At 47.4% G+C, this 18,814-nt stretch overlaps 1 protein-coding gene across 1 annotated transcript in view; it reads right to left on the bottom strand.

The window, feature by feature from the left end:
• IL1RAPL2 (interleukin 1 receptor accessory protein like 2) overlaps positions 1–18,814 on the bottom strand; it is a 975,615-nt gene that overhangs the window by 737,348 nt on the left and 219,453 nt on the right. The gene's annotated exons all lie outside the window — the stretch shown is intronic.

Below are 18,814 nucleotides of genomic sequence, written 5' to 3'. Positions count from 1 at the left end.
TGAATGAGACATTCCGCTCTATCACAGGGTGTCTGCGCCTTACACCACTGGAGAAATGACACTGCTTAGCCGGTATTACACCACCTGACATCCGCCGGGAAGTAGCAGCCAATAGTGAAAGGACCAAGGCAAAGACATCTCCAGCTCATCCCCTGTTTGGGTATCAGCCAGCACGTCAACGACTTAAATCTAGAAATAGTTTTCTAAGATCTACAGAGACACTCGCTGGAGCACCTCAGCAAGCAAGAGTCCAAAAGTGGCAGGCCCAAACCCAGACCCTCAACCAATGGCTGATACCAAATGAGAGACTCCCCCCTGGGCACACAGAAGACGGGGCGACTTGGAAGGCGCTGAACAGACTGCGCTCTGGCACCACGAGATGCAGAGCCAACCTTAAGAAATGGGGCCACAAAGTGGAATCCACGACATGTGAGTGCGGAGAAGAACAAACTATAGACCACCTGCTGCAATGCACCCTGAGCCCTGCCACATGATGCACAAGGGAGGACCTTCTTGCGGCAACACCAGAGGCACTCCAAGGGGGCAGATACTGGTCAAAGGACATTTCATCAACTGCCAAGCTTGCAAATTCTGTGTTTTGTCTGTTTGTTTTTGTTAAAAATGTAATACAAATGTCTGGTTGCTGATGACACAATAAATAAATAAATAACCTTTGCCACTGATGCATGCAAACCTGTTTTGACCAATGCTTGTCTGATAAGAGATGCCTAGTATTCAAGGCCTGGGAAGGAAGTCAAGTGTAGAAGCACTGTGAAGGAGTCGTTAAACTGCTGCCACCAATTGTAACGATGACCGTTTTAATGCCACCGAATGCCACCAATTGTGAAGGTGCGCGTGGTAAAGCACCCACTGCCGCCTAATCTATGAGGGAAGCCGGGCAACGATCAATATCAACCTTGGAGCTATTTTATAAAGGGACTGTTAATTACAGAAGGTTTTATTCACTTGATAGCGTAGCGTTTACTTTCTTGGCTTGACTTTACTATTGCAGGCTGTTCAACTTAGGAGAAACTGTATCAGGCCAGGCTTGAGGAAAACAGTAACAAGTTTATTTTAACAGGAGTATAACAATGTATGACTGTTCTTCAAAAGAGGCACAAATCTTGATGGATACATTGGAAAGGTTTCATGAGTAAACTCAGGCAAACACTTCATAAGGTTTCACAGCTGGCACAACAGGCTTAAACCCAGCCAAACCTTGATTCTTAATTCAGAATCAACAACCCCCTGTACCGGGTCCTTCTCTGCAACCACTTGGTCACCAATTGATTCCCTGAATCTCCACCAAGAGATTCAGTCTTTCCCTATAGCACACTGGCTACAGACACATTCCCTGAATCTCCACCAAAAGATTTAGTGTTCTCTCAGTAGCTCTCCAGCCACTGACTAATTCCCTGTTTCTCCCACTAGAGAAATCAGTCCTTTCCTGTAGCTCACCGGCCACAGACTGCCACTTTCAAAAAGCTGCGCCGTGAAGTGATAGTTGGCTCTGCCCCCGTTGCTATGGCAACTCAGCTCAAGCCACTAGCCACCATCTCTAACAAAATATAATCTCCCATACTTACCATCCCCAAACCACTGTCCAAACTACACATAACCAAAGAATAAAACTTACACAATGTCACAAGCACCTATTACCTTTCCACTGAACCTGGAATTTTAAGCGCCGGGTCTGTGGTGCAGCTGGCTGGGAGTCAGCTGCATTAAATCACTACTGACCAAAAGGTCATGAGTTTGAAGCCTGGGTCGGAGTGAGCTTCCGACCAATTGTGTGTAGCCTGTTGTCGACCTTTGCAACCCGAAAGACAGTTGCATCTGTCAAGTAGGAAAATTAGATGCCACCTTAAAGTGTGGGGAGGCTAAATTATGAGGCCATAAAGAAGACTCCAGCAAAGCATTCCAGCGGGGAAGCATGCGGGGAATGCGGAAGTGCTTCATCAGCATCGCAGATGGACGATGAAAGCGACAGCTCCCCTGGTGGCCAGAAAAGGTTAAATAGTCTCTGTGTATGTCTGTATATGTTTGGATGTCAAAAAAATTGGCATTGAATATTTGCCATATATGTGTACACGGTAATCCGCCCTGAGTCCCCTGCGGGGTGAGAAGGGCAGAATAGAAATACTGCAAATAAATAAATAAATAAATAGCTCCCTCCTCCCCGTGGCTTCCTCTCACGTATTTATACATGTCTATCATATCTCCTCTCAGCAGGCATGTAGCCGGGGGGGGGGGGGCTTGAGGGGCTTCAGCTCCCCCCCCCCCCCCCGAAATTCTCATGGTGGTTCACGAAAAGGCCTGACTGGTGCATTATTTATTTATTCCTTTCATGATCTGATCACCATACTCAATATATCCCATATGCATGGGGGTATTGGGGTAATGATACAAAAGGATTGCTAGGCTAGACCCTCTTTCACTCAGACTCAGTCCCCCTCCCCGAAACTCAGCCCTCCCAACCCCCCCTGAAAAAAATTCAGCCCCCACCCCCCGAAACGAAATCCTGGCTACGGGCCTGCCTCTCAGCCTTCTCTTCTTCAGGCTATACATGCCCATCTCATTAAGCCGCTCCTCATAGGGCTTGTTCTCCAGACCCTTGATCATTTTAGTCGCCCTCCTCTGGACACATTCCAGCTTGTCAATATCTCTCTTGAATTGTGGTGCCCAGAATTGGACACAATATTCCAGGTGTGGTCTAACCAAAGCGCAATAGAGCATGGGGAGCATGACTTCCCTCGATCTAGACACTATGCTACTATTGATGCAGGCCAAAATCCCATTGGCTTTTTTAGCTGCCACATCCAGGGGCGGCTCATCCATTACGCAAAGTAAGCGGTTGCGATACACTTTTTTTGCCAGGGGTGCAGAGGCGCCTCTGTAAATGCCCCTCGACCACTACTTGAGGAGCATCCCTCTCAGCTCACAACAGTCCTAGCAGTCTGGGGGGAGCCTCGGCTTCCTTGCCACACTGCCGGGCGATCCTGTTTCCGAACGGGCCAGGCCCTTGATCCTCGCCTAGCCCCTATCATTCCTGCTCCATATCAATGATTGGTTGGAGGGAGGGTGCACCAAACGGTTTGCTTACCATTGAAAATTACCTAAGGCCACCTCTGGCCACATCACATGTTTGGCTCATGTTTAGCTTGTTGTCCACGAGGACTCCAAGATCTTTTTCACATGTCCTGCTCTCTAGCCAGGCATTGCCCCCCATTCTGTCTCTTTGCATTTCGTTTTTTCTGCCAAAGTGGAGTATCTTGCATTTGTCCCTGTTGAACTTCATTTTGTTACTTTTGGCCAATCATCTCTATAATCTGTCAAGATCGTTTTGAGTCCTGCTCCTGTCCTCTGGAGTATTGGTTCTCCCTCCCAATTTGGTGTCGTCTGCAAACTTGATGATCCTGCCTTCTAGCCCTTCCTCTCAGTCATGAATGAAGATCCTGAGCAGGACGGAACCCTGCTGATGGCACTCCACTCGTCACTTCTTTCCAGGATGAAGAGGAAACATTGGGGAGAATCACCCTCTGGGTTTGTCCATTTAACCAATTACTGATCCATCTCACCGGATATAGATATAGATAGATATAGATATATCTATCTATCTCTATGGCTGGATGGCTCTTTGTCAGGAGGGCTTTGATTACGTTTTCTTGCCCTGGTGAATGGAGTTGGACTAGATGGCCTTAAGTATTTTCCGTTGGTCATGGGGGTTCTGTGTGGGAAGTTTGCCCCAATTTTTTCATTCATGGGGTTCAGAATGCTCTTTGATTGTAGGTGAACTGTAAATCCCAGTAACTATAACTCTCAAATGTCAAGGTCTATTTTCCCCAAACTCCAGCTGTGTTCATTTTTGGACATATGGAATATCCATGCCAAATTTGGTCCAGATCCATCACTGTTTGAGTCCACAGTGCTCTCTGAATGTAGGTGAACTACAACTCCCAGACTCAATATTCATGCCAAATTTGGTCCAGATCCATCACTGTTTGAGTCCACAGTGCTCTCTGAATGTAGGTGAACTACAACTCCCAGACTCAATATTCATGCCAAATTTGGTCCAGATCCATCACTGTTTGAGTCCACAGTGCTCTCTGAATGTAGGTGAACTACAACTCCCAGACTCAAAGTGGAGTATCTTTCATTTGTCACTGTTGAACTTCATTTTGTTAGTTTTGGCCAATTTGAAGCCACTAGGCCTGGGTAACAACGCAAAAATTTGTTTCTAAAATCGATTTGTAATTGGGGTGTTTTTTTGTTTCGATATTTAAAATAATTACAAAATTTTCCAAAAAAAAAAGTTCGGTATTTACGAAATTTCATAAATATTTACAAAACATTTTGTAAAGATGGCGCCCTTTTTTTTTTCAATATTTTTAAAATATTTTTTAAATTTAATTATTAATTTAGTAGAATAGGGAGGAGAAATTATTATTGAGGGAAGGCAGGCACTCACTCTGGCGGGCCCTCTCGCTCGCCGCTCGCTCACCGCTCGCCCTTGCCCTCTCGCTCGCCGCTCGCCCTCTCACTCGCCCTCTCGCTCGCCGCTCGCCCTTGCCCTCTCGCTCGCCGCTCGCCCTCTCACTCGCCCTCGCTCGCCGCTCGCCCTCTCACTCGCCCTCTCGCTCGCCGCTCGCCCTTGCCCTCTCGCTCGCCGCTCGCCCTCTCACTCGCCCTCTCGCTCGCTGCTCGCCCTTGCCCTCTCGCTCGCCGCTCGCCCTCTCACTCGCCCTCTCGCTCGCCGCTCGCCCTTGCCCTCTCGCTCGCCGCTCGCCCTCTCACTCGCCCTCTCGCTCGCCGCTCGCCCTCTCACTCGCCCTCTCACTCGCCCTCTCGCTTGCCGCTCGCCCTTGCCCTCTCGCTCGCCGCTCGCCCTCTCACTCGCCCTCTCGCTCGCCGCTCGCCCTTGCCCTCTCGCTCGCCGCTCGCCCTCTCACTCGCCCTCTCGCTCGCTGCTCGCCCTTGCCCTCTCGCTCGCCGCTAGCCCTCTCACTCGCCCTCTCGCTCGCAGCTCACCCTTGCCCTCTCGCTCGCCGCTCGCCCTCTCACTCGCCCTCTCGCTCGCCCTCTTGCTTGCTCAGCCGGCGCCGAGAGAGGAGAGCTCCCAGCAAGCCAGGCGGCCATCTTACGTATTTCCGAAATGGATGGAAATACAGAATTTTTGGCGCCTGCCGTTTCGATATTTAAAACACTTCCAGGTTTAAAAATAAGTTTTGTAATCGTTTCGTAATTCAAAAATTAACGAATTTTTTTAACGAATTACGAATTAACGAAACGAATTGCCCAGCCCTAGAAGCCACCATTGTCTCCAATGAATCCAGGCTCCTTCAATACTTAATTGAGAAAAATAAGCACTTTGCTAAGCCAAGAGAGCTCTGCATCTGAGCCCCCAGCTGCTGAAATGATTGGCAGCCATAAAGAAGGTATGGATGAATAATGCATGAAGTTCTGGGGGTGGGTGGCTATTCCAATGTGCCATCACAGGTCATCCTCGAACTTGAGAAAATTCAATTAGATTCAGCCTCAAAGCGGTGTCACAGACGATGCTGGCCATCAATAGTCCCTCAATGCAGAGGTCCTGGCAAGCCTTCTGTGAGCTGGCAGCACCGCTTTTGTAATTAAAGGCAGCATTGGCTCACCGTTCCCCACCACCTGGTAATTTAAGCCCTTTAAAACTATTTTCTATCACAACATAGTCATGTAAATACAAAACCATTCGCATCTGGAGTCTTGTTGGTTTGTGCATGTGTGTGTTTGCAAATAATTGCTGCTGCCCAAAAAAGCCATTTATTTTTTGTCGTGTCAGGGCAACCAGTCAATTGTATTACATTTCTAACAGAACAAAACAAACAAACAAACAAAATACAAAATTTGCAAGTTTGGTAGTTGTTTAAATGTCCTTTGACCGGTATCTGGCCCCTTGGAGTGCCTCTGGTGTTGCCGCAAGAAGGTCCTCCCTTGTGCATCATGTGGCAGGGCTCAGGGTGCATTGCAGCAGGTGGTCAGTGGTTTGCTCTTCTCCGCACTCGCATGTCGAGGATTCCACTTTCTGGCCCCATTTCTTGAGGTTGGCTCTGCATCTCGTGGTGCCAGAGCGCAGTCTGTTCAGCGCCTTCCAAGTCGCCCAGTCCTCTGTGTGCCCAGGGGGGAGCCTCTCATTTGGTATCAGCCATTGATTGAAGTTCCAGTTTAGAGCCTGCCACTTTTGGACTCTTGCTTGCTGAGGTGTTCCAGCGAGTGTCTCTGTAGATCTTAGAAAACTATTTCTAGTTTTAAGTCGTTGACGTGCTGGCTGATGCCCAAACAAGGGATGAGCTGGAGATATCTCTGCCTTGGTCCTTTCACTATTGGCTACTACTACTTCCCGGCGGATGTCAGGTGGTGCAATACCGGCTAAGCAGTGTAATTTCTCCAGTGGTGTAGGGCGCAGACACCCCGTGATAATGCGGCATGTCTCATTAAGAGCCACATCCACTGTTTTAGCGTGGTGAGATGTGTTCCACACTGGGCATGCTTACTCAACAGCAGAGTAGCATAGCGCAAGGGCAGATGTCTTCACTGTGTCTGGTTGTGATCCCCAGGTTGTGCCAGTCAGCTTTCATATGATATTGTTTCTAGCACCCACTTTTTGCTTGATGTTCAGGCAGTGCTTCTTGCAGGTAAGAGCATGGTCCAGAGTGACTCCTCCCAGGTATTCGGGTGTGCTGCAATGCTCCAGTGGGATTCCTTCCTTCCCAGGTAATAATCCTCAGAGCTCGGGATGCTTGTCTGTTCTTAAGGTGAAAGGCACATGTCTGTGTTTTAGATGGATTAGGGATCAGCTGATTTTCCCTGTAATAGGCAGTAAGAGCACTTAAAGCTTCGGAAAGCTTCTGTTCAACCATCTCAAAGCTCCCTGCTTGAGCGGTGATGGCACGATCATCAGCATAGATGAAACTCTCTGTCCCTTCTGGCAGTGGCTGGTCATTTGTGTAGATGTCGAACATGGATGGGGCAAGCACGCTCCACTGAGGCCAGCCCTTCTTCTGTTTCCGCCATCCGCTTCTCTGGCCCTGGAACTCAACAAAAAAGCTCCTGTTTTGTAGCAGGTTTCCTATGAGGCGGGTAAGATGGTCGTCCTTTGTGATATTATACATTTTTCTCAGGAGGAGGCAGTGGTGGTTCACAGTCTCATAGGCTGCTGACAGGTCTATGAAGACAGCCCCTATGATCTGCTGCCTTTCAAAGCCATCTTCTATGTGCTGAGTCAGGTTCAGCACTTGCGATGTGCAGCTTTTGCCTTTTCTGAAGCCAGCTTGCTGTGGGATCAGACATGGTGAACTATAAATCCCAGCAACTACAACTCCCAAACAAAAAAAATCATTTTTTTCTAGTGAAGGACATACATTGGGTTGTTAGGTGTCTTGTGTCCAAATTTGGTGTCAATTTGTCGAGTGGTTTTTGAGTTCTGTTAATCCCACAAACAAACATTACATTTTTATTTATATAGATCCCTCATCTTTGATCACCCGCCAACCCTTTGTCTAATTTCTGTCCTTTTCTAAAGTATACTCTCCATCTTTATTCATTTTTGAAAAAGTAAAGATCTCGTTCTCTTTTCGGTCGGACAGAACTCTGCCTAGCAGCAGCGAAGCATTCATCCAGGCAGCCAATCCCCCTCAGGCAGCTGTTCTGAGCCAAGGAGGGCAAGGATCCAGCGCCACGGAGTAGCATCCATGTCTCCAAGGGACCCGTCTGCATCCTCGGGCTGCACAAATTGATATTTACCCAATATCACGGGACAAGCAGGAGCCAAGATTACATCCAGAGGACCTGGATCAACCACAGCATCCAAGTCGGAGCAGCTCCAAGCATGTTTATTTGCAAAACAATGCCATGCAAATTATTTACAGTGGAGCACAGCATTGACACAAAAGCTCTAACCACTTGGGGCAGCTGTGTTAGAAAACATTGTGAAGATTAGGGTTGTGTGTGGAAGCCTTTTTCCTTCAGCTCATCCATTCTTTCGTTACTTTCGTTACCTCCGGGAGCACGTAATGGGAAAGCCCCTCCCGGTACAAAAATCAGCTCAACCCAAAAGCAAGCTTCTAAATGTGAGAAGTGTGCTGTAAAATGCATAAGGAATGTGTCCAGAGGAGGGTGACTAAAATGATCAAGGGTTGGGAGAACAAGCCTTATGAGGAGCGGCTTAAAGAGCTGGACATTAGGCCTGGGTAACAACGCAAAAATTTGTTTCTAAAATCGATTTGTAATTGGGGTTTTTTTTTGTTTCGATATTTAAAATAATTACAAAATTTTCCAAAAAAAAAGTTCGGTATTTACGAAATTTCATAAATATTTACAAAACATTTTGTAAAGATGGCGCCCTTTTTTTTTCAATATTTTTAAAATATTTTTAAATTTAATTATTAATTTAGTAGAATAGGGAGGAGAAATTAAAATTATTATTAAGGAGGGAAGGCAGGCACTCACTCTGGCGGGCCCTCTCGCTCGCCCCTCTTGCTCGCCGCTCGCTCGCCCCTCTCGCTCGCTGCTCGCTCGCCCCTCCTGCTTTGTGACCCCCAATAATTCACCTGAAGGAGAAGTAAGGACTTTTCTATTTCTTTCCATTCCTCCTAACCTCTGTCTCCCCTCTTTTCCCTCCTTTCTGTCTCCCATATGGCACCATTTCACCTCTTTTTGGACACATAATCACCTGATTGGAGGGAAGGGGCAGCATATTGAGAGAACCAGAAGCAAGACCTTTCCCATTTCCAAGCTGAGAGCCCTTCAAATCTCTCTGTGGTGGACTATGACCCTAGATCAGGCACGGGCAAACTTCCTGGCAGGAAGCAAGACTGCAGTGAGTTTACTGAACTATACGGCCATGTTCCAGAAGCATTCTCTCCTGACGTTTCGCCTACATCTATGGCAGGCATCATCAGAGGTTCTGAGGTTCTGAGGTCTGAATTGTGGCAGTCGTTGCTTCCTGCCAGGATTTTCATTGCCAATGCCAACCCCCTCTCGCTCGCCGCTCGCTCGCCCCTCTCGCTTGCCCTCTCGCTCGCTTGCTCAGCCGGCGCCGAGAGAGGAGAGCTCCCAGCAAGCATCGGCAGGCGGCCATCTTACGTATTTCCGAAATGGACGGAAATACAAAATTTTTTGGCGCCTGCTGTTTCGATATTTAAAAACACTTCCAGGTTAAAAAAAAAGTTTTGTAATCGTTTCGTAATTCAAAAATTAACGATTTTTTTAACGAATTACGAATTAACGAAACGAATTGACCAGCCCTACTGGACATGTTTACCCTGCAAAAGAGAAGGTGGACAGGATGTGGCGAAATGAAAATCATGTGTAGCCCACACACTGCACATCGCAAGTGCTGAACCTGACTCAGCACATAGAAGATTTATTTATTTACTTTATTTACTTTATTTGTATACCGCTCTTCTCAGCCCTTAGGCGACTCAGAGCGGTTTACAACAGTTTAGATATACACAATACAAAATCATTAGGCATTTAAAAGCAATAGCATCACAAGTCATTAACATCAGCATCAATACATCAATACATCAATATAACAAATCCATCAGGTCTAATCAATGAAATCAGAATCCAAACTCGTTATCCATTATTCCGTGTTCAAAGATGGCTTTGAAAGGCAGCAGATCACAGGAGCTGTCTTCATAGACCTGTCAGCAGCCTATGAGACTGTGAACCACCGCTTCCTCCTGAGAAAAATGTATAGTATAACAAAGGACGACCACCTCACCTGCCTCATAGGAAACCTGCTACAAAACAGGAGCTTTTTTGTTGAGTTCCAGGGCCAGAGAAGCAGATGGCGGAAACAGAAGAACGGCCTGCCTCAGGGGAGCGTGCTTGCTCCATCTATGTTCAACATCTACACAAATGACCAGCCACTGCCACAAGGGACAGAGAGCTTCATCTATGCTGATGATCATGCCATCACCGCTCAAGCAGGGAGCTTTCAGATGGTTGAACAGAAGCTCTCCGAAGCTCTAGGTGCTCTTACTGCCTACTACAGGGAAAACCAGCTGATCCCTAATCCATCAAAAACACAGACATGTGCCTTTCACCTTAAGAACAGACAAGCATCCCAGGCTCTGAGGATCACCTGGGAAGGAATCCCAATGCACCCAAACACCTGGGAGTCACTCTGGACCGTGCTCTGACCTACAAGAAGCACTGCCTGAACATCAAGCAAAAAGTGGGTGCTAGAAACAATAATCATACGAAAACTGACTGCCACAACCTGGGGATCACAACCAGACACAGTGAAGACATCTGCCCTTGCGTTATGCTACTCTGCTGCTGAGTATACATGCCCAGTGTGGAACACATCACACCACACTAAAACAGTGGGTGTGGCTCTTAATGAGACATGCCGCATTATCACGGGGTGTCTGCGCCCTACACCACTGGAGAAATTACACTGCTTAGCCGGTATTGCACCACCTGACATCCGCTGGGAAGTAGCAGCCAATAGTGAAAGGACCAAGGCTGAACAGTGACTTTGGCGTTCTGCTAGGCTTCGACAGAAAAAGAGAAGAGGATCTCAAGTAAAAGGAAACCTATTCCTGAGTGCGTGGAATAGCTTAACAAGGGGATAAAAGTTCGGGTCGGCTTATACTTGAGTATATTCGGTAGTTGGCGCTTAACAGCAAAGAAGATAATGAACATACTAGGGCTGGGCAACCACGGAAAAATTTGTTTCTAAACTCGATTCGTTTTTTGGGTTTTTTTGCGTTTCGATATTTAAAAGAATTCCGAAATTGTTCTTTAAAAAAGTTCGATATTTACAAAATTTCGTAAAATTACGAAACGAATACGAAACGAATACGAATCGATTCGTTAATGGCGGACGCGACCGCACAATACGCTAAAAAACCTCCAAATGGGACAGGGGGAACTTTTGAAGCTTCCCTCTCCCTCTGTTGTTGACTGTTGGTGTGATATTTATAATTTTTTTTCACTGATTGAACAAACAACAGCTATAAAACTTGCCCCAGACATGCGGAAATAATAACGAAACGATTTCGAAACAATTTCGAAACGAATACGAAGCAATTACGAAACGAATTGAAAAATTCGTTTCGTTTTTTAGATCATAGAATCATAGAATCAAAGAGTAGGAAGAGACCTCCTGGGCCATCTTCCAGTCCAACCCCATTCTGCCAAGAAGCAGGAATATTGCATTCAAATCACCCCTGACAAATGGCCATCCAGCCTCTGCTTAAAAGCTTCCAAAGAAGGAGCCTCCACCACACTCCGGGGCAGAGAGTTCCACTGCTGAACGGCTCTCACAGTCAGGAAGTTCTTCCTAATGTTCAGATGGAATCTCCTCTCTTGTAGTTTGAAGCCATTGTTCCGCGTCCTAGTCTCCAGGGAAGCAGAAAACAAGCTTGCTCCCTCCTCCCTGTGGCTTCCTCTCACATATTTATACATGGCTATCATATCTCCTCTCAGCCTTCTCTTCTTCAGGCTAAACATGCCCAGTTCCCTAAGCCGCTCCTCATAGGGCTTGTTCTCCAGACCCTTGATCATTTTAGTCGCCCTCTTCTGGACACATTCCAGCTTGTCAATATCTCTCTTGAATTGTGGTGCCCAGAATTGGACACAATATTCCAGATGTGGTCTAACCAAAGCAGAATAGAGGGGTAGCATTACTTCCTTAGATCTAGACACTATGCTCCTATTGATGCAGGCCAAAATCCCATTGGCTTTTTTTGCCGCCACATCACATTGTTGGCTCATGTTTAACTTGTTGTCCACGAGGACTCCAAGATCTTTTTCACACGTACTGCTCTCGAGCCAGGCATTGTCCCCCATTCTGTATCTTTGCATTTCATTTTTTCTGCCAAAGTGGAGTATCTTGCATTTGTCACTGTTGACAAATGGTTTGTTATCGCTTTGTAACCAAAAAAAATAACGAATTTTTAACGAATTACGAAATTATGAAACGAAACCGCCCAGCTCTATAACATACAGTATGTGGCATGGATTGGATTAAGTGTGGACTGACCCTTCCCTTAAAACTAGACATTGCAAAACTAGAGGAGGTCCAAGTGTGGTAAGGAAAGTAAATGGACAAGGCATTCATGGGAGCGGGCAGAGACAGAAAACAGCAGTGACTTTGCATGTCCAGGCCTTGGCAGGACAAGTTTAGCAACAGCCAACACAGCCTTGGCAATAAGTGGGAAAGGGAGCAACACGACCCTCCGTAAGAAGCTGTAGATCAATCAAAGGCTAATTCATGTGTTATTCAACAACTGCCACAGACATGACAGTGATCCATGGCTGTGCTGGTGCCACAGGTCAGGAGTGCTGTTTTTCCCTGCCTGTCCTTGTCCACTATAGAGATCCCTGTCTTTTTCATCTTGTTGAGGCTCATTCGAGGGTGGAATCATACAATGGCAAAAGCAGAGCCCGGAGCCACCAGTCATAAGGAATGTACCACCTTATCACATTTACAAAGGCACGGAGGTCATCACATGAGTTAAACTACTTCTGCCCGTCATGCATAGCTGTCACGCATCATATTCTGCAGTTGATGGTGGTTGGTGGTGGTAGGCAGAGGCGGCCCTAGGTAATTTTCAACGGTAAGCAAACAGTATTTTGGTTTCCCCCCCCCCCCCATTGATATATATTTTCTGTTCATCGTGGGAGTTCTGTGTGCCATATTTGGTTCAATTCCATCATTGGTGGAGTTCAGAATGCTCTTTGATTGTAGGTGAACTATACATCCCAGTAACTACACTTGCCGCACTTGCTCCCTTGCCTGGCCCACTTTGGGTCCGGAGGCGTGCCTGAAGACTCCAGCATGTGCAACAAAAGTCACCTCCTCTCCTGACTTTCTCCTCAACCATTGGGACCGAGAGAGAGAGAGAGAGAGAGACAGAGATGGAGATGCCCACCTTTCCTGAAGGTAGACGCAAGAACAAAGGAGGGAGCGGAGGTGGGAGATACCTCCAGCCGGAGGGGCTCTCTCTCTCTCTCTCTCTCTCGCTCTCAATTTTGGTCCCAATGGCCGAAGAGAAAGTCAGAAGAAGAGGCAACTTTTGGTGTGCACGCTGGGGTCTTCAGACACGCCTCTGGACTCCGCCCCTTGGCCCACCTGTGGATTGGGGAGAGGAGAGGAGGCGGGTGGAGCGCCGGGGGATCGGGAAAGGGAGCCGGTCATGGGGAAGGGATCGAAAGCGGAGAACAATTGAGCGCCGGCTCTGCTCGCGCACCCGGTGGCCGGGTGGAGCAGGAACGAGAGGGGCGAGGCGAGGCTCAAGGGCCCGGCCCCTTTGGGAAGAGGATCGCCCGGCAGCGAGGCAAGAAAGCCGAGGCTCCCCCCGGACTGCGAGGGCTGTTGTGAGCTGAGGGGGCGCTCCTCCAGTGGCGGTCGAGGGGCATTTACAGAGGCGCCTCTGCACCCCTGGCAAAAAAAAGTGTTCTGCGACTGCTTACTTCGCGTAATGGATGAGCCGCCCCTGGTAGGACTAGCAGTTGGTGATGGAAGAGTTAATATAAGTCTTAGTTCTAAAGGGCTGAGTAACCTGTAAATAAGAGTTCATGGGTGAAAGCAATTAAGGTTGGAGGTATGCAAGAGATGGGTTGCAGCTGGGTGTTTCTGGGTATAATGAGCTAGCCTTGGGACTGGTCTTCGGGAGAAAAGTATTTGTCTTGTTTTGGTGGTAGATGCTGCTGGTTTTCCCCTGATTTGTGGATTTTCGCTATCCTGACCTGTCTCCTGTACTCTTAGTACCCTGGAACCTTGAACCTTTGGACTGGCTTTTGACTATGGTATAGACTCTTGATCCCTGGACTCTGTTATTGAACTCTCGGCGTTTGACCACTGGACTGGACCCTTTTGACTATGAAGTTATTTTTGCTATCAGTTTTTGTTTATTCTGTGGCTGAGTGCTATCTTTATGTTTTATGTTTTGGACTATTAAAACGGCCAGATAGTAAGTGCTGCTTTAATTAAACCGTTTGATAAAACTGGGAGTTTGACTCATCTCTACCTAAATAATGCAGAGCCCTGGCAACGTGACAGCACCCCTCCATTCTGGGGTGGAGGGAATTTTGGGTTTATCTTTATAGGCTTTATGGCTTAGGGGGTTCCCAAAATATCTTCTTTAGGGCTTTCCGGGGGGGGGAGGGTTGCCTATCCCCTATGGGGCTTTATGGTTCGGGGCGGTGAGGTCCCCTCCAACGGCCAATGGCCTGTCCCAGCAAGCCATCTATGTGGACTGCCCCCGGGGTCAGGTGTTTCGTCCAGTGGTTGGTTTGGCAGGTGGTCCCAGAAAGATACCTGGCCTCACACCATTACCCATATCGCAGTGCTCCCCCCACAACTAGTCAATTAGTTCACTTATCAGTTTCTAATTAGGTCAATACATGGACCATTTATTTCTCCACATCTTGTGTCTGGTATCTTCTTGCATGGTGGGGATTCAAGGGATGGTTACCTATGCTTTCCCCTATCAATGTGATGAGGTTGCCAATCACCTGTAGTAGGAGGGGACTCAAGGACAGAATGAGGTTGTGTCTCCAAAGCAACACAACAAACAAGAACAAGACAACTGTAGCAAGGGAGAGACTATTTCTTTATTTAAGAAAAACCTTTTTGCTCTTATACTGGTTCAGTTTCTTCTTTTATATTAGCTGGGACTTTCTGTGTTCTGTTTAACCTTTGTACAGGCACTGAGACACACTTCTTTATAACAAAGTAACACAGTTTATTTATAACTTCTGGCTCCAATGCTTGTGGTTACATTTGTGTTTTGTTGCAATCTTTAGGCTTACAGTCAGTATAATATACTTGGTTTAATTTTCTGAAATAGACTTTCAATGTTTCACATTCACAAACATGTTACTTGCTTTACACACTCTTGACTGAAATTATATTCTGACTAAAGCACCACTGGCTTTCTTTATGTTCCTAAAACTTGAGCTCTATTTAACTAACTGCTTCTATATATCAGAAGTCTTTAACACATCTTCATAACTGCTTATTTCTAACAGGAGTTCCTAACTCTTTTCTCTCACAGAAGTTCCTAACTGCCTCTCAAAACAAGAATCCCTAACTCTCTTCACAAACAGAAATTCCTAACTGTACCTCACAAACAGTAATTCCTAACTAACACGTTTTACTCTCTCTCACTGTCTATTTTTAAACTTTGGCTCCGCCCCTTTGGAATGTTTAGCTCTGCTCTTCCCAACTGTCATTTTGGCCTAGCAACCTTTTCAAATCCTGGGCCTACGCTAATCTGCATGTGACCAATCGGCTTCCATATGCAAATGAATCCTATCTCCACTGTTGCTACCCTGTCTGAGTCTATTCTTCCCTATCTGCCATATGTAAACATAGAGCTATACACCAAAAAATTAACATAGAGTAGCAATTTCGCTACAACAACCAAGAATATTTTCTATGTTCTTCTTTTGGTCCAGGAAATCCCATCAGGGAAGTCCCTTGGATGACTAGAGGTGTCAAAACTTGATGCCGCTTCCCTCAATGTGGGCTCATAAGGAAAGATGCCACTGCAATCCAAAAAGGATGAGCTTTGTCCAGAATTAATTAGTGGGTGCAAGGTGGCTGCAAATGCAAAGGACACGGGCGAATGCAAAGGTGGTTGCTAGAGATGGCCAGGAAGCACGCCGGGTATAAAGAGACACTGATTTGGAAAGCAACCAGGCAGACGACAGCTGTTCAGAGTGCTGCTATTGTAACCCGATCTGGGTGTGAACAGATGGCAACTGGCTGCATTCTGCTTTCTGCAATTTTGTGCTAATGCAGCAATGCTGGCTTTGAAGAGAAGGAAAGGAGGCAAAGTTAGTGACCTTTTCTCTCACTCGAATAACAGCTTTGGAGTCAGGAGAGGGGATACCGGCCTCAAACCTTTTTCTGCCTGAGGCAAAGGACAAACTTGAACATAGATACACGAATCCCACATGTAGAAGAAGACTGGATTGATAAGTATTTCAGTCCTGAAAATAGGACAGCATCTTCTACCCAAAAGTAGAAGAAAAAGTATATAGCAATGAGTAATGCTCCTGATGGTCCTCTGCGTGCATCTTCATCAATGATTCCCAATGTTCTTTTGACCAGGGACCACTTTGACCGTGGTTCACTTGACCAGGGGACACTTTGACCAGGGGCCACTATGATGAGGGACAAATTTGACCAGGGACCACTTTGACCAGAGGCCACTATGACAAGGGAGCACTTTGATTATTTTTTCTTTAAAAAAAACTCTGACCAGGGACCACTCTGACCAGAAACTACTTTGACCAGGGACCTCTTGACCAGGCACCACTTTGACCTGGGACCACTTTGACCAGGGACCACTCTGACCAGAAACCACTGTGACCAGGGACAACTTTGACCTGGGACCACTTTGACCTAGGACCACTTTGACCTGGGAGCACTTGACCAGGGACCACTCTGACCAGAAACCACTTTGACCAGAAACCACTTTGACCAGGGACCACTTTGACCTGGGACCAATTTGACCTGGGACCACTTGAACAGGGACCACTCTGAACAAGGAGCACTTGACCAGGGACCACTTTTACCAGGGACCACTCTGACCAGGGAGCACCTGACCAGGGACCACTTTGACCTGGGATCACTTTGACCTGGGACCACTTTGACCTAGGACCACTTTGACCAGGGACCACTCTGACCAGAAACCACTTTGACCAGGGACCACTTTGACCAGGGACCACTTTGACCTGGGACAACTTTGACCTGGGACCACTTTGACCTGGGACAACTTTGACCAGGGACCACTCTGACCAGGGACCACTCTGACCAGGGACCACTTCGACCAGGGACCACTTGACCAGGGTCCACTCTGACCGGGGACCATTTTAACCAGGGACCACTTTGACCAGGGACCACTCTGACCAGAAACCACTTTGACCAGGGACCACTTTGACCAGGGACCACTTTGACCTGGGACAACTTTGACCTGGGACCACTTTGACCTGGGACAACTTTGACCAGGGACCACTCTGACCAGGGACCACTCTGACCAGGGACCACTTCGACCAGGGACCACTTGACCAGGGTCCACTCTGACCGGGGACCATTTTAACCAGGGACCACTTTGACCAGGGACCACTTGAACAGGCACCACTTTGACCAGGGACCACTCTGACCAGGGACCACTCTGACCAGGGACTATTTTGACCAGGGACCCATTAGACCAGGGACCACTTTGACCTTGGCCCACAGGTTGGAACTACTGATCTACACTATCGAATTAATTCAGTGTGACACCACTTAACTTGCCATGGTTCAGTGCTATGGAATCCTGGGAAGTGCCATTTGGTTTCAACAAAGCACTCATTGGAAGAGAAGGCTCAAGACTTTGTAAAACTACAACTCCCACAATTCCATAGCCTTGGGCCATGGGAAATAACAACCCTTTCAATCTCATGAAGAATAAAATATTATCAAATCGCCTTATCATTTGTACCACGATACTACGATTTTTGAAAGTCTTTACAGCCAATAGATGTGCACAGACTCCCTGCAGACATATAAACAACAAGCTTGTTTTCCAGGGAAATAATTTGCAATAAGCAGTTCCAGGATCCTAATATTCAGCCCTTATGGTTTGCAACCAAAGGGCAAGCACCAAATACTCAATAATCAGCACATACCAGCAACCGCAGCTGAGATCCAGCTTTGCAGTCCCTGCACCATTTCAGGTTGCAAATGCATCATTTATCTCGGTTCCAAATTGTCCCTGTCCCATGCACAAATGTCAAAAATTCCACTATCGGTCCATTCAGGTGCAATCATATGAGTAGCTAAAACCTATTTTAATATATCTGGAGTCATGTGCACAGCCTTGCACAAAAGCACCTCATGCTGTGAGGAAGCCTCCAGAGCTAATCAGTCCCTGCACTTAGCTTTTCCATAATGGAAAATTACAGGTGCACATTCACATATTGGGGAAAAATGTATGTCATTTGAAAGAGGAAAAAATATAGAGTTATGAAACTTTGACCAGGGGCCACTTTGACGAGAGAGCACTTGATGAGGGAGCAATTGATGTGGGAGCACTTTGTCCAGGGAGCACTTTGTCCAGGGAGCACTTTGACCAGGGACCACTCTGACCAAGGACCACTCTGACGAGGTACCCCTCCGACCAGGGACCAATTGACCAGGGACCACTCTGACCAGGGACCACTTGCCCAGGGACCACTCTACCCAGGAACCACTTGACCAGGGACCACTCTGACCAAGGACCACTCTGACCAGGTACCACTTGAACAGGGACCACTCTGACCAGGGACCACTCTGACCAGGAACCACTCTGACCAGGGACCACTCTGACCAGGGACCACTCTGACCAGGGACCACTTGACAAGGGACCACTTTGACCAGGGATCACTCTGGCCAGGGACCACTCTGACCAAGGACCACTCTGACCAGGTACCCCTTTTATCAGGGACTATTTGACCAGGGACCACTTTGACCAGGAACCGCTTTGACCAGGGACCACTTTGACCAGAGACCATTCTGACCAGGGACCACTCTGACCAGGGACCACTTGACCAGGAACCACTTTGACCAGGGACCACTCTGACCAGGGACTACTCTGACCAGGAACCACTTGACCAGGGAACACTTTGACCAGGGACCACTCTGACCAGGGACCACTCTGACCAAGGACAACTCTGACCAGGGACCACTTTGACCAGGGACCACTTGACCATGAACCACTTTGACCAGGAACCACTTGACCAGGGACCACTCTGACCAGGGACCACTTTGAACAGGGACCACTTTGAT

Source organism: Anolis sagrei, chromosome 10, assembly GCF_037176765.1.
Source record: "Anolis sagrei isolate rAnoSag1 chromosome 10, rAnoSag1.mat, whole genome shotgun sequence".
NCBI classification, from domain to species: domain Eukaryota; kingdom Metazoa; phylum Chordata; class Lepidosauria; order Squamata; family Dactyloidae; genus Anolis; species Anolis sagrei.
The sequence above is the reverse complement of the archived record's forward strand: the minus strand, read 5'-3'. Positions and strand labels throughout refer to the sequence as shown.